At 36.3% G+C, this 15,467-nt stretch overlaps 1 long non-coding RNA gene across 4 annotated transcripts in view; it reads right to left on the bottom strand.

Annotated features, from left to right (window-relative positions):
- LOC121100683 overlaps positions 1–15,467 on the bottom strand; it is a 35,609-nt gene that overhangs the window by 14,282 nt on the left and 5,860 nt on the right. For all 4 annotated transcript variants that reach the window (XR_005832378.1, XR_005832379.1, XR_005832381.1 and 1 more), the window contains exons 3-5: positions 13,514–13,618; positions 11,932–12,053; positions 8,482–8,619 (exon numbers count right to left, since the gene is read on the bottom strand). This is a non-coding gene — a long non-coding RNA (uncharacterized LOC121100683). The remainder of the gene's footprint in view (positions 1–8,481; positions 8,620–11,931; positions 12,054–13,513; positions 13,619–15,467) is intronic.

Raw genomic sequence — 15,467 nt, 5'->3', positions numbered from 1 at the left:
AGAATATAAGTAAATGTATTTTTAAGTCAGCAGCTATACTGGACTATATATAGGGATGTCATTTAGAGTGGCCTTAATTTTAATATACAAGTTATTCCTAAACAGGACAAATGTACTTAGGAGTTTAATTTTTAACAGTGAACAACGTCACATTGGATTCACATCGGATAATTCTACCTTAAAAGGAACTCAGGAAAATAATTACAAACAATTATTAATGATGGAGATAAAGTACACATAAGCCCCCAACAATAATGAAGACATAGCAATATTCAAAAGAGTTAACTGATAAATATGGTAACAAATGTTGCAAATTTACTGTTGCTATTATGTTTGACAAATATTTATTGTGAGTCATACAAAATTACGAAGATACGATGTTTAATTACACAAAGTCTTCAAAAGAAGACAAAAAGAAACCCACCATTCATAAAACATCACATATTTCAGAAATAGAGTTTAGAAATACAAATTTGAGTCAGACATACTCTAAGATAAATTACTTTTAAAAATTTAATTCCAAATGACTAGAAAGGAAAAAATACAGGCAACGTAAGAAGAAAAATAATTGAAGGGAAATTGAATGGAAAGCAAACTGGTCTTTGTGTGCATGTGTTAGGCATACTGATCTAGAGCTCTTAGCCATTTAGTGATATATTTTATAGGATTGACTACAGTCCTATTTCAAGAAGCTAGGGACTAAGTGTTTGAACTAATTGTTGACGCTATTTTCCAAAGATCCTGCACATCTGCTGGTACTAGCAGTAAGTATTTGCACCGTCTGCTCAACACGCAAGCTCCACAATACCCTGTTGATGACACTCTCCCAGACTGATGAGTGCAAAATGTCAACTTGCTGTAGAAGTTTCTGCATGCTTACTCTCTATTTCTGCCTATCGTGGGAGTACCAATCTTGAAAGTAATAGTGCCAGTGCTTAACCAACAGTAGTTTGTTATTCAAATAGTATTTGAATAGCAATGTGATATAGGAGAAAGACAGTATGACTCCTGAATGTATTTTATTAGTTAGGATTGCTTTTGACTAAGAATAAAAGAAACAACCACCAAATAATATCAAGTTTCTCAAAAGAAAAGATGAATGTCTTCAAAAATGTTTCTCATTGAGATGTTAGAATTAAATCCTACCCTAAAACAAGGTTTAAAATGACTCTCCTCCCCACAAAGATACTTCAGAATAGAGACTCTAAAAATATTACCAACTTTAACAAAATTTTTAGTTTTTTCATAAGAATACTCTTCATTAGGGGGTGCTTGGTGGGCTCAGTTGGTTACACATCTGACTCTTGATCTCAGGGTCATGAGTTCAAGTCCCTCACTGGGCTACACACTAGGCATGGAGCCTACTTAAAAATAATTTTTTAAAAATTTTTTTAATTGCCCACTTCAGATAAATATGCAAGGTAAATCTGTGGATTTCTCAGTAGAATCAATTTCTCAGTAGAATCTAAACCCTGAAGCTATCAACAAGGAATTGTTATCATTATTGTTATTATTATTATGTATACAATAGGGCCTTTTTGCATTGTATTATATACTGTATATAACTGGAGTCACATATACTAATCATTAGTGGAGCCAACATACCAAGTTTCTAACACACTGCTTGATAAAAAGGTTTGTTGAATCATTTATTAAAATCTAGGGTAATCATTTGTACCATTTTATTCCTTCTCAGGACAGTTACGTGCAGGGATGTTGACGGGTGAATTGTACAAAAAGGGACAGACAGAGGAATATACCAACCTCTTTAGTAACACCACCTTAAAACAAGAAAAGTAAAATGACAAGAATTTTTATTTTTCTGCTATCACAAACAAGACACATTTCTTTTACTCTACTGAGAAATCACAATCCGTTAAATGTAAAGAGATTAGAATGGACTAACTAAATTGGATTATTTCACTTTTACATTATTGTCAAGAAATCGACATTTTCCTGAATCAGCAAAACACGATGTAAACTTAAAATGAGCTTTTTTATAAGTTAAATAGATCTTAAGATTTAAATACCCTTATATTCTCTGTAGTACCCAAAACACATGGTGCCGACCGAATTTGTGGATTGAAATGAAAACAGAATCTTAAGGGAATAAAAATGATCTTAAGGACTGGATTACTCTCCTTTTTAAATAAATCTTCCCTCAAATACTGAAATGAAAGGTAAAAAAAAAATCATTATTTTTGACAGCCACTCTTTCTTAGACCCACCTCTTCATTTGCTCTAATTTTCTTTTTTTTTTTTTTAAAGATTTTATTTATTTATTTGACAGAGATAGAGACAGCCAGTGAGAGAGGGAACACAAGCAGGGGGAGTGGGAGAGGAAGAAGCAGGCTCATAGCGGAGGAGCCTGATGTGGGGCTCGATCCCATAACACAGGGATCACGCCCTGAGCCGAAGGCAGACGCTTAACCGCTGTGCCACCCAGGCGCCCCCATTTGCTCTAATTTTCTTGATTTATACAGCACTCCACCATAGAGGGTGGTCTATAGTAACTCACATTTTCTCTACCACTTTCCAGGGATAGTTTCCTATAATTTAAATAAATTCCACAGATTTACCTTACATATTTATCTGAAGTGGGCAAAAAGACAGTGTGATTTTACCTTTTACTTACATCAGATGTGATTTTTATATTAAATTATATCTACCCCTAAATTTATTCCAGTACAGAACACCCAGTATCTGGAATCTAGTTTTTGTTGTCCCAGCACTGAGATAATCCTCCCAAGGCTGACAGTGATTTCCAGGTAAACAACTCCAAGAAGAGTTTTTCAGTACTGATCTTGCCTTATCCTGCTACAGTAACTGACCCTGCCTACCAACCCTTCTAGAAATAAGCATCTTCTTTTTCCATTTATCATGACACTCCACTCTTGGCTTATCTCCCTACTTCTGTGATGCCTCCTTTTCACACTTCTATATGGTATAGTGGGGAACCATGGAAGTGCAGGAATCAACAGCTTGCTTTAAATTCTGGCACCAGCACAGATTACATCTGGGTCACTGTGCAAATTACTTAACTGTCAGGTACCTCAGTTTCCTCATCTATACACAGGGATTATAATAGTATCTGGCAATGTGGCCACACATGAAGGAATGCTGGCAGCCACGGAAGCTGAATGAAGCAAGAAACAGATGTTTTCCCCTAGAGTCTCTGGAGGAAGTGCAGCTCTGCCGACACTGTGATTTATGCCTAGTGAAACTAATTTTGGGCTTCTGGCTTCCAGAATTGTGAGAAAATGAATTTTATGCCACCAAGTTTGTGGTAATTTGTTACAGCAACCACAGGAAACTAATATACAATTCATTGATACCTTCATAAATACAGTAAATGTATTTTTTAAAATATTGATTATTAGCTGTAATGGAAGATTAAAATAAAAAGGCTAATTGTTCAAAATAATAGTAATAGTAGTAATAGTATCTTCTGTGAATGGGTCATTACTATTCAAGTGAAGAGTAATACTCATTACTTACTATTTGTTCTTGTATAATATTCTTCTAATTAATTATATAAATGTATCAAGTAATAAACACTTTAGACACAAAATATTATATAATTAATATATCACAATGTATGAACTGAACTGATAATTGTTAAATCTGAGCTAAAAGTAAATGGGGATTAATTTACTAATCTCCCAACTTTTTTGCATGATTGAAGTTTTATATACATTTTTTAGAGTACTGATTCACACTTACATAGACTTAATCAATTTCTTCTCGGTATTTAATTAAAAGTCACAAGGCCACCATATGTAATATCATATAGATAAATAAATATAAAACAGATTACGTCCAACTAAAAAAAATTTCTGAATAAACAGTATAAAAAAGTGATATGGATTCAATGCCAGTAAAGATGACTAATTAACACAAGCTTTTGGATCCTGTCTTTAAAAACAACTTTGTAGGGGCGCCTGGGTGGCTTAGTCGGTTAAGCATCTGCCTTCGCTCAGGTCAAGATCCCAGGGTCCTGGGATCCAGCCCCACATCAGGCTCCCTGCTCAGTGGGGAGTCTGCTTCTCTCTCTTCCTCTGCTGCTCTCCCTGCTCATGCTGGCTCTCTCTTTCCCTCAAATAAATAAAATCTTTAAGAAAAAAAATAAAAATAAAAATAAAAACAACTTTGTAGGAATAAGAAATTTGAAATCTAAGAAGTTATAGGAGAAAAGTCCTGAACTACGCTATTGGGGGACAGAAAGGCTATTGTGAACTGGTACATACATAGGTGGAGAAAGACACAGACAACGTGGTTCTAAGAAAATAAATCAGTAAGTCAAGTAGGCAACAAAATAGAAACTCAGCTAAGGTACAGAAGATTTAAACAATATAATTAATATAATGTACCAAACTAAACCAAATCAAATTCTGTATTCAATCAAAGAATATGCATTCTTCCCAAGCACACAAGTATAATTTCTAAAAATTGATCACATTCTAGCCTAGAAAGCAAGTCTTACTATATTACAAAAAGTAGGTAATGTACATAAGTAGATTATATTTCCTGGCATCAAAACATGAATAAGTTAGAAAATTATAATAAAAAGATTAATTAACACTCTATATAGTGGGAAATAGAAAACCAAATTCTCCATCACCTCTGGATCAAAGAAGAAATAACAATGGAATTTCAAAATACTTAGAACTAAATGATAATAAAAACATTGCATACAAAAACATAATAGGACTCTTCTCAGTAATAAAAAGCAAAATACTACTACATGCACCAAAAATACATTGAGTAAAAGAAGCCAAACACAAAAGTGCACATACTATATGATTCCAAATACATGAAGTTTAAGAACAGGCAAACCTATTCCATGGCAATGGTCTGTGGGAGGATGAAGACTTGGGGCTGGAGACTGAATGGAAGGTACAGATGGAAATATTAGATATTGGAGGTGCTAATATGAGTGTAAATATGTATCAAAACTCAATGTAGCAGACCGCATTTTTTCAAAATGATACAACAGTATCTCCCATACTGACTGTTGTTCAGCAGTGTGGCCTTGTCACTCCCTCGAGAGATGGAGTCTAAGTCACTCTCCCCATGACTCTGGGCCTAACATAGTAACTTGCTGGACTGACAGGATGCAGAAAAAGTAAGACTGTGGCACAATGAAACTAGACCATAATAAAGCCTCACTGTTCCCTTCTACATCTCCTAAGGATGTTCTCTCAGAGTCCAGCCACCGTGATGGGAGGCCAACATCTCATGGAAAGCCATGCAGAAGAGCTCTGGTTGATAGCTCCTGCTGAGCATCCAGCCAGGCCCCCACGGAGAGCAAGCAGCAACTGCCAGCCATGTCAGTGAGCCATTTTGGACATCCAACCTAGCCAAGCCTTTGGATGACTAGAGCCTCAGCTGACATCAAACTAAAATCACAGGAGACACCCCAAATGAGAGTTACCCAATTGTGTATAATCAACTTCAGGACCATGAGAGTTGATTTTTAAAAAATTATTTAAGCCACTAAGTTTTCGAATGGTTGCGACCAGAAATAGATACCCACAAGAGTCATTGAGTTGTACAGTGAACATTCATGCATTTCACTATATGCAAATTTTACCTCAATAAAAATAAGATTGTAAGGGAATATATTAGAATTAAATTTACTGACAAAAAACAGAAGTAAAAATGCCAATGGCTCAGACAAGATAGAAGTGTATTTCTCTGATGTTAAACATTCTTTTAACTCCAAAGCTAGACAATTTGGGATCTGTTTGGCAGCTTCACACTCAAAAGAAACGAAGGCTGCATCTAAATCTTATTTTCATGGTCATTGTCAGGCCTCACCTTGCTTCGGGTTTTTCACTGGCTTGTGTAGCATCAAAATAATGGGGATGCAGTATTTGTCGCTATGTTGTACTGATTCCCATTTTCAAAGGAGCTCTGTTAATCAAGCCTCCTTCTAATCCCTTCTGCCATTCTCCAAAACAGGACACCATTACCTATGTCCTAGACAAATACCATAACTTCTTATCTCCCAGTCTCCTTCTGATCTCTCTTCCTCTAGCCTCATCTTTTACATGACTGCCAGGGTAACTTTTCCAAATATAAATCTCCTGATCATTACACCCTCTTTCCCCAGACCCCCTCTCCTGTTTAAAACCCTTTAATATAGCCCTAGCGCCAAAAATAAAATCCAAACTCAGACTAGGGAATATTCAGATTGCTGGAGCATAAAGTTTGAGTATATGGATTATATTGACATCAACTGTTTTTTTTTTAAATAGCTAATTATTTTATCTGCCACTGCAAAATTAAATTATATGTCTCAGTTATAAATCTTAATTCAGACATTTTGTACAAAATATGATGGGAATTGGATTATCTCATCCATTCTGGGGTCCTATGCTTATATTAAAAACAACCAGTTGGGGCACCTGGGTGGCTCATGGGGCGCCTGGGTGGCTCAGTCATTAAGTGTCTGCCTTTGGCTCAGGGCATGATCCCGGCGTTCTGGGATCGAGCCCCGCATCAGGCTCCTCTGCTAGGAGTCTGCTTCTTCCTCTCCCACTCCCCGTGCTTGTCTCTCTCTCTCACTGGCTCTCTCTCTCACTGGCTGTCTCTGTGTCAAATAAATAAATAAAATCTTAAAAAAAAATAAAAAAATAAAAATAAAAACAACCAATTGGTCTATTTTACCAAGTGGCATGAGGGGAAAAGTAAAGAGCTATAAAACCATGTCCCTCTTGGAAATGGTTAAAAGACTAAAAATGTTTAGTTTGTAAAAGAGAAGTATGAGTTACAGAGTATCATGGATGCCTCTTAAATGATGGCTTTATATATTTTAAGAACTCTCCTTTTTGGTTTGTATTTCTCTATTTAAGGAGATCTATATCTATCTATCTATCTATCTATCTATCTATCTATCTATCTATCTACCTACCTATCTATCCTTTCTTCCTTTCTTGCCTGAATTCCTCCAAAGCAGAAAGCTAAAACTGCCTTTAGTCTCTGGCTCCACCCCCTCTTAAAAAAGCAAAAACAAAAAATTAACCTCACTGAAGAGATGACACTGGGTGCCCTGTAAGGAGGAAAAAAGCTTTGGGGATTATGGAGAGAGATGTTTCCTGGAAGGTAACAGAGGTCATTCAGAGCCATCTCCTTTCTTGTAGCAGCATCCCCTGGAGGTGACCATACCATGGAAGAAATGTCTGTGCATTGCATCTTGAGAGATTGGATCCCACAGCATAACAGAGGCATAAAAATCTTCTCCTGGCCTCATTGTGACCCAGAAGGTATGCCAAAACAGAGAGGACCACACAGATGTGACAATTGCCCCAATGCCCCATGGTGACTCTCCAATGTTTTCATGATGTGTAAGTATCTAGGACCTTTGTATAACCCCAGGGCTGTGGCAAGACTAAACAAAACTAAGACTGAATATCTCACCAGTCAAGCACAACAGAGGGTTGGAGTATACATAGTCAATTTAAGCAAAGTACAGAAATATTTCTTGCAATACATAAGTCCATTTACTATGATTCATAACTAGTGCATGTATTTTAACTTTGTAGTAGCAAGTAAAATAATCATTTGCAATTAATATGAAATAGAGATATTCAAGATACTGAAAACTGAAGCATTTAAAGTATTTACAAATAATTTACAAAGCCCTGGACAATGAGGAAAATGAACTAAAAAGTACCATTAAAGTTTAAACAGGAACTACTTTCATTCATCACTCATCAATAACTTATTTACTAACTTATTCAGAAAAATTGCAATGATCTAATACTTAAATAATAAAGCCTTATTCTGACTGAAATATCTTAAATCTCTTTTGCTCCCTGTGAAAGAATTTGAATCTAAAATGTAACCAGAGGATATGGAATGGAGAATCTCACACATACACCATCAGGCAAATGAAACTCAAGAAATGAGAGACCGATTCCCCTGTAAATGCCTGGGTTTCAGAATATGGGAACTTATTTCCCCACCAATGAACATCCACCAAGAATCTTTCCCCATCCTCAAGCAAACGAACTTACTGCTTGGCTCTGGTTGGATTTCCCCCTTCTTTGCACTCTTTTCCCATAAACATAGTCTACCCCAACCTTCAACAAATCTGCCTGTAGTTTACTATTGTTTGTGTTTCCCAAATTGCAATTCCTCTACTATTCCTGAATAAACTCAATTTCTGCTTATTCGAGCTTGCCTCGGTTTACCTATTTAGGTTGATATTCATCATAGGAAGCAATCTGACTTTGATATAAACTACTAATGTGATCAATGGTCTGTGAAGAAGTTGCAAAAACAGATGTAACTGTCCATGAATTCTTTTATTGGGTTTATGTTTATGCCAGTACTTTTTACTCATTTGCAACATTCAGCAGAGAAGATGAAATAAAGAAAACTACACACACACAACAAACACACACTAACATATAAACTAAAAACAGAAGAATGTTTTTGACCATTTTATATTTAGCACTGTCAAACAATACTCACATTATTCATTGTAAGTGGTTGCCAGTTAGGGAATTCAATTTGGTTCAGTTTTCACGAAAATAAAAGTGCTAATGATGTCTGAGCTTCCTGTGTTTGAAAGATAATTAAAATATGGTCTCTTCCTCAAGAAATTATAATCTGGAGAAAAAAGACAGGCCTATAAACCAACATTATCACATTTCAAGATGCTGAATTCCATGATAGGACTCTGAGTAATTTTAGGAGGAAAAAATTACCCAAGAAAAATATTTGGTCAGTATGACATTCTATGAATATATGCCAAGATCTAGAAAACAGTGACATTTCAATTTAAATATGAATAGATATGTTTTCCACCTATCTGTCTCTTAATAGAATTCTTTCTCTATTTTGGTCTTGAGTTCAAATAATGTATCTTTACCTAATGAGCAAAATATTCAAAAATTGAAAGTACTTAACACAATGGAATTCTTTGCAGCCCCAAACTATGAAATAATATGGTGGTCTTTAATTGTTCTTTTAGTAACTTAAAACAAGCATAAATTAAAATTTTTAGGTCATTCCTGAAGGAGCAAAAAGATCATTAGAGAAGAAACAGGAATCAAAGAAATAATGGAGGGGTGCCTGGGTGGCTCAGTCAGTTAAGCATCTGACTTCGGCTCAGGTCATGATCTCTGTTCCATGTAAGATGGAACTCTGCACCAGACTCCCCACTCAGTGAGGAGTCTGTTTGTCCCTTCACCCTCCCCCTGCTTGTGCGTGTTCTTTCCCTCAAATAACTAAAATCTTAAAAAAGAAAGAAAGAAAGAAAGAAAGAAAGAAAGAAAGAAAGAAAGAAAGAAAAGAAAAGAAAAGAAAAGAAAAGAAAAGAAAGAATATCCTTGAAGGAGGACAAATTTTGGATTGAGAGAGCCAAGAAAAGTAAACCAGACTATGAAGACTAAAGGCAAATAATCAATAAACATAAAAAACATATAAAATGATACTAAGCTTTCCAAATAGGGGAAATGCCTGATTTGTGGCTCAATAAACAAAATAGAATTGACTATGAAAAAATGAACACTGAACATTGAGTATTGATATTCAGAAGACAGAGTACAGACATGTAAAGAGCTTCATGGTATAAAATATCTTAATATCTTCATGAAAAAAAATTTTTTTAAGATTTATTTGAGAGAGAGAGAGAGAGAGAAAGTGAGCGTGAACAGGGAGAGGGGTAAAGAGAATCTCAAGCAGACTCCCTGATGAGCGTGGAGACTAACACGGGACTCCATCTTACAACCCTGAGATCATAACCCAAGCTGAAACCAAGAATTGGACACTCAATGGAATCAACTACCTAGGCACCCCTGCATGAAAAAATTTCTGCTGAAAATTACATTGATGAATTTTCTAAGGTGATATCTGCTGAAAATCTTCTGAACCTAATGAAAGAGTTCTGTACTGTTGCTATATTCTGGAACAAATTAACCATGGCTGGGGAAAGGAAGACTGCATGTTTTAAGGACACTAAGGACTGGTTGGCTGTTCTTAGGGTACTAATGTTGTAGGATGAACTTGGCAGTAATTAGGAAAACCCAAGGTCCACAGTATATGAAGGATATACACGATTTGTCTATGCATCACTAAGCAAAAAAAGAAGTATGAATAGCCAGAGAAGTAGAAGAGTGACCTAAGAGCTGAATGTCCACTGTAACAGGTGTGTGAAGTTATTACAGCAATCTGTACAAGAAGAAAAATGTAAAATTTATTCTTCTCAATAACTGCTCTCTGTATCCCCTCCTGGACTTCTTATAAAAAGCATTGTTTTCAGCATTTGTTCAATATTTGTTCCTGCCCCTCGCACAACGTAACATTAGTGATAAACAAACACATGTGGCTGTGAAATTTTATATCCTATAAATATAAATATAAACTTGTCTTAACCGTGGACTTGCTAACACAGAGATCCAAGAAACCAAGAAGATGTTAATGACTTCAGTCTTAATGATGCCATTATCCATCATATACCAGATCATGTGGTAACCATTTGAGGACCTGCCAGATTGCTTTCCAAAGGGCTGCACTATTGTACATTCTCACCAGCAGTGTGTAAGGACTCTAATTTCTCCACATACTCACCAGCACTTGTCTTTTTACTTTTATTTTTTTAAATGTATTTATTTAAGTAATCTCTACCACACCCAATGTGGGGCTCAAACTCACAACCCCAAGATCAAGACTCACATGCTCCTCTGACTGAGCCAGCCAGGTACCCTAAAACTTGTCTTTTTAATTACAGATACCCAAACAAGTATGAAAAGATTTTATTTGAATTTTCCCGATGGATAATGATATTGAGCACTTTTTCATCTGCTTACTAGCCATTTGTTTATTTCCTTCGAAGAAATGTCTATTCAGATACTTTGCCCATTTTAAATTCAGTTGTCTTTTATTAATGAGTTATAACTATTTTTATATCTTCTAGATACAAATCCTTTATCAATGTATGATTCCCCCAATTTTCTCCCATTCTGTGGTGTCTTTTCACTTTGTTGATGGTGTCCTTTGAAGCACTAAGGTTTATGATTTTGATGACACACCAGGTCTGTCATTTCTTTGATTCTATTCGCTTTTGTTGTCATAGCCAAGAGACCACTTCCTAAATCAGGGCCACAGAGATTTATGCCTACATTTTCTTCTAAGGGTTTTTATAGTTTTAATTCTTACATTTAGGTCTTTGATCTATTTGAGTTAATTCCTGTATATAGTGTGAGATAGGGTCCCAACTTCATTCTCTTGCATGTGATTTTTGTATATTGATCTTGTATACTGCAACTTTGCTAAACTTCTTCATTAGACCTAATAGTCTATTAGTGAATTCTTTAGCATTTTCTATATATGCCATCATGATATCTACAAATAGAGATTGTTTTATATTTAAAAAACTAATCTCGTTTTTATAGAAATACAAGCAAAAATAGAGTACACTTTTTAGTTTTGAATAATAATTCCCAAATATGTTTTGTGGAATACAGATTCTTGGGATGTAATTACCTTCTAAAAGCTTTTTATTGTGAAATAAGTTTAGGAAATACTGCACTAAACAAAATTACCCTAAGATCTCTAGGAGTGGTTAATACGCTCCAGTGCACTGCAAATCTCCCTAAGCAGCAGGACAATGTATAATTTTTCCTACACTTGGCCACGAGAAACCTTCAGAACACTATCTCCTAGAGTCCTATGCATGACACATTTTGGGAAATTCTAACTGATAGCACTAAATTATTTACCAAAAGCACTTGTGGCCATGCCCTTTACTAGAAGCTCTGGATGGACAATGAACTTCAAGACAGAAACTTACCAATTTAATAATGCTAATGAATGGTTCTGATAATGAGTCAGATGTTCAATAAGAAAAGAGCATTCGTCATCAAGATCATAAGGGTTCATACAGAAAAGTTCTTACTGAAATAAAAATCTGGTACTCACCTTGAATCTAAAGATTTATGAGGGGCAGCAAAACAAAAAATGTTTACACATTGGAGAGATATGTTTCAGCTTTTAAAATGGCTCCAGCAAGCTGTCTGAGTGCTTGGCAGTTCATCCACAACCTGGCATAGACCCAAAATTTAAAAAAAAAAAAAAAGAGAGAGTTTTTAACATTAAGCCCTAGTGTATTTTTTTAAGCTCTGATTAAAACGATGTGGGAAAAGTACACTTTAAAGGACAATTTCTGAGAACTAGACAATATTAAAATTATATCAAGCCTCTCGGTAGGTAACATGATGAAAGAATACAAGATTTAGACTATAATCTTAAAGATTGAATGATAATTTGATCAGGGGCACCTGGGTTGCTCAGTCGCTGAGCTGCAGACTCTTGGTTTCAGCTGGTCATATATCTCAGGGTGGCGAGATGGGGGGAGGAGCGATGAGCATCTGACCTCAGCAGGGAGTCGGCTTGGAGAGTCTCTTCTTCTGCCCCTCCCCTCACTCACATATGCACTCTTACTCTTACATCAATCAATCAATCAATCAATCAATCAGTCAATCTTGTAAAAAAAATAATAATTTGATCAAAGACCACCAAAAAGATGGAATCCATTCAGACATACTGTTGAGATAGGTAAATAAGGTGATCCTACCATCACCTTACCCCACACATACACACAGATTTTTCCTGATCAATAGTTTATACCTTTTTCTCAAGATTAACTGCCTTTTAAAAATCTTTTTATTTCACATTCTCAAGATACCCCCCACCAACACACACACAGCCACACACTTGCTCAAACTTCTGAAATTTCTCTTTTTAAGTACAAAAGAGTCTGCATACAAAAAAAAGGCGGGGTGGAGGGGTACAATTTCACAAACTATAGAAAGACTTGAAGACTGAACAGCAAAGCAAGGAGGGTTCCGAATTAAACTTGCCAGGAGGACAAGCAAATACAGTCCAGAGAAAATAAGAGTTTCCCCACTGATCGCAAAAGAAAGTTACCACACCTCCTTCAGTCTCCCCAGAAAAAAACCCATTTCCCCATGAAATGACCTGGTAGCTGATTCCCCACCTTCTCCCTCCCTACCCTCGCGGGAGTTTCCACACTGGACTGTTTAGATTCTTCGGAGGGGCGGGGATGGTGGGCCTGCGCTTGGGGCGCGAGCCGCAGAGGCTCCTTCCAACAGCCAGAGCTATGGAATCCGAGAACGAAGCTCAGCGCTCCCATTTGTGGGTCTTAGTGGGGCTCCCGGCCGCCCCCATGGTGAATGTGGCAGCATGAGCTCTCAAATCCTCGGAAGCAGGACTCACCAAGGTTCTCGAGGTCGCTGGGGAATGAGGCTGGTTGCTAAGGACGCCGTGGGAGTCACTGTAAGAGCCCGAAGGTTGCTCTTTTAGCGACTGGGCTTAGCCAATCAGGACCTGTAAATGCAATTCCACATTCCCTGCCCCCCCTTCACTACATTTGCGTTCAGTTTCCAAGGAGTAGATGCAATGATGTGTGAAAGACCTTTACTAGCTTTGAAATACAATCATACAGCACACAGTAATGATTCGTTTTAAATACTGTACATACATTGGATATGCAGCCAGCAGCTCCAGCGAGAAGAGGCTTGGAAGTGCTTCAGTGGCTCCTCAACCTTTAAATGCCTCCTCCAAAACTTTGCCAGTCCCCCCCAATCTAAATATAAAAAATAAAAACAACATGATTGCTATATAAAGGTAGCAATGTCTTCTAATCAAATTGCTGTTTCTAAGCGCCTTTTACACAGACTATCTAAAGCTGCCAATGTCCTCTGCAGTTAGGATAAACAAAGCATCCACAGTGTTCTGTATGTACTAAGCACAAGAGGGAGAATTTAAACACAAAAGAATGCCTGCTTTTTAAAGACAGGATCCAATAAAATTAAATTCCTATAAAATTCCTACCTACCAATGGGTGAGGAACTTCAAATGTTCTTCTACAAATGTTCACAAATGTTTCAATGGAAACATATAGAACAATGGAAACAATATGGAAGAGCAATTCTCATCAAATTCAAAGCTAATGTGCAGGTATTGTCCTAGTGAAATAACTGCCTAAAAAACATAAGAACTTCAAAAGAGAATTTAACTCGTGTCAACTTGAAATACACAATTCTGAATTATTTCTGTTCATAATAAGCACCAAATAAGTCTTCTGATTTTTTAGCATATTTTGATATTTAAAACAGAAATTATTGGTCCAAACCCACAGAATGTACAACACCAAGAATGAACTTTAATATAAACTACAGATTTTGGGTGATTATGATGTGTTAGAGGAACTATCGACTGTAATAAATGACTACTCTGGTTGAGGATGATGATAATCAGGAAGGCTATGCATGTGTGGGGTCAGAGAGTGTATGGGAGATCTCTGTACCCTCCTCCTAATTTTGCTATGAACCTAAAACTGCTCTAAAATTAATAATACTTTTTTTAAAAAAATAATTAACTCTAAAAAATGATAAAGTTTTGATATCAGATCCCAATATCAGATCCCAGGCTTCTCTGAAACACACTCTTCCTAGTAGATCAGTAAGTTGAGAGTAAGAATAAAAGTGAAATCGAGAAACACTATAAAATACATATTTTAGAAAGCAAATCTTAGAGTGCCAACCCACACAGAATGTGTTTCAAAAAGAGAACAAAGATAGAAATAATAATAAAGAATAGCAGGTCTCAAAAAAAAATTTGAGACAGCAAATCAAGAGTGCTTACCATATTCCAGCCATAGCAACATTTTTCTAGATATGAGACAAGGAAACAAAAGCAAAAATAAACTATTGGGACTTCATCAAAATAAAAACCTTCTGCACAGGAAAGGAAACAATCAACAAAAAAACAAAAGATGACCTATAAATGGGAGAATATATATGCAAATGACACATCTGATTAAGGGTTAGTATTCAAAATATATAAAGAACTTAAACAACATCCAAAAACAAAAAATCCAATTAAAAGTTAGCAAAAGATGTGAACAGACATTTCTCCGAAGAAGACAACCAGATGGCCAACAGAAACATGAAAATGCTGAACATCACTCATCATCAGGGAAATGCAAATCAAAACCACAATGAGATATCACCTCACACCTGTCAGAATGGCTAAGCTCAAGAACACAAGAAACAAGTAGTGTTGGCAAGGATGGGGAGAAAAAGGAACCCTCGTGCACGGTCAGAGGGAATGCAAACTGGTGCAGCCATGGTGGAAAATAATGTGGGTGTTCCTCAAAAAATTAAACATAATACTACCCTATAATCCATTAATTCCATTACTGGGTATTTACCCAAAGAACATGAAAACACCAATTGGAAAAGATATCTGCATCCTTATGTTCATTGTAGCATTATTTACTATAACCAACATACGAAAGAGCCCAAGTGTCCATCAATAAATGAGTGGATAAAGAAGGTGTGATGTGTGTGTGTGTGTGTGTGTGTATCACATTATTTGTATATAATGGAATACTACTCAGCCGTAAAAAGAATGAAATCTTGCCATTTGCA

This window comes from Ursus maritimus, unplaced genomic scaffold (assembly GCF_017311325.1).
Source record: "Ursus maritimus isolate PB19 unplaced genomic scaffold, ASM1731132v1 scaffold_5, whole genome shotgun sequence".
NCBI classification, from domain to species: Eukaryota; Metazoa; Chordata; class Mammalia; order Carnivora; family Ursidae; genus Ursus; species Ursus maritimus.
Note: the sequence above shows the minus strand (reverse complement) of the source record. Positions and strands in the feature narration are given on the sequence as shown.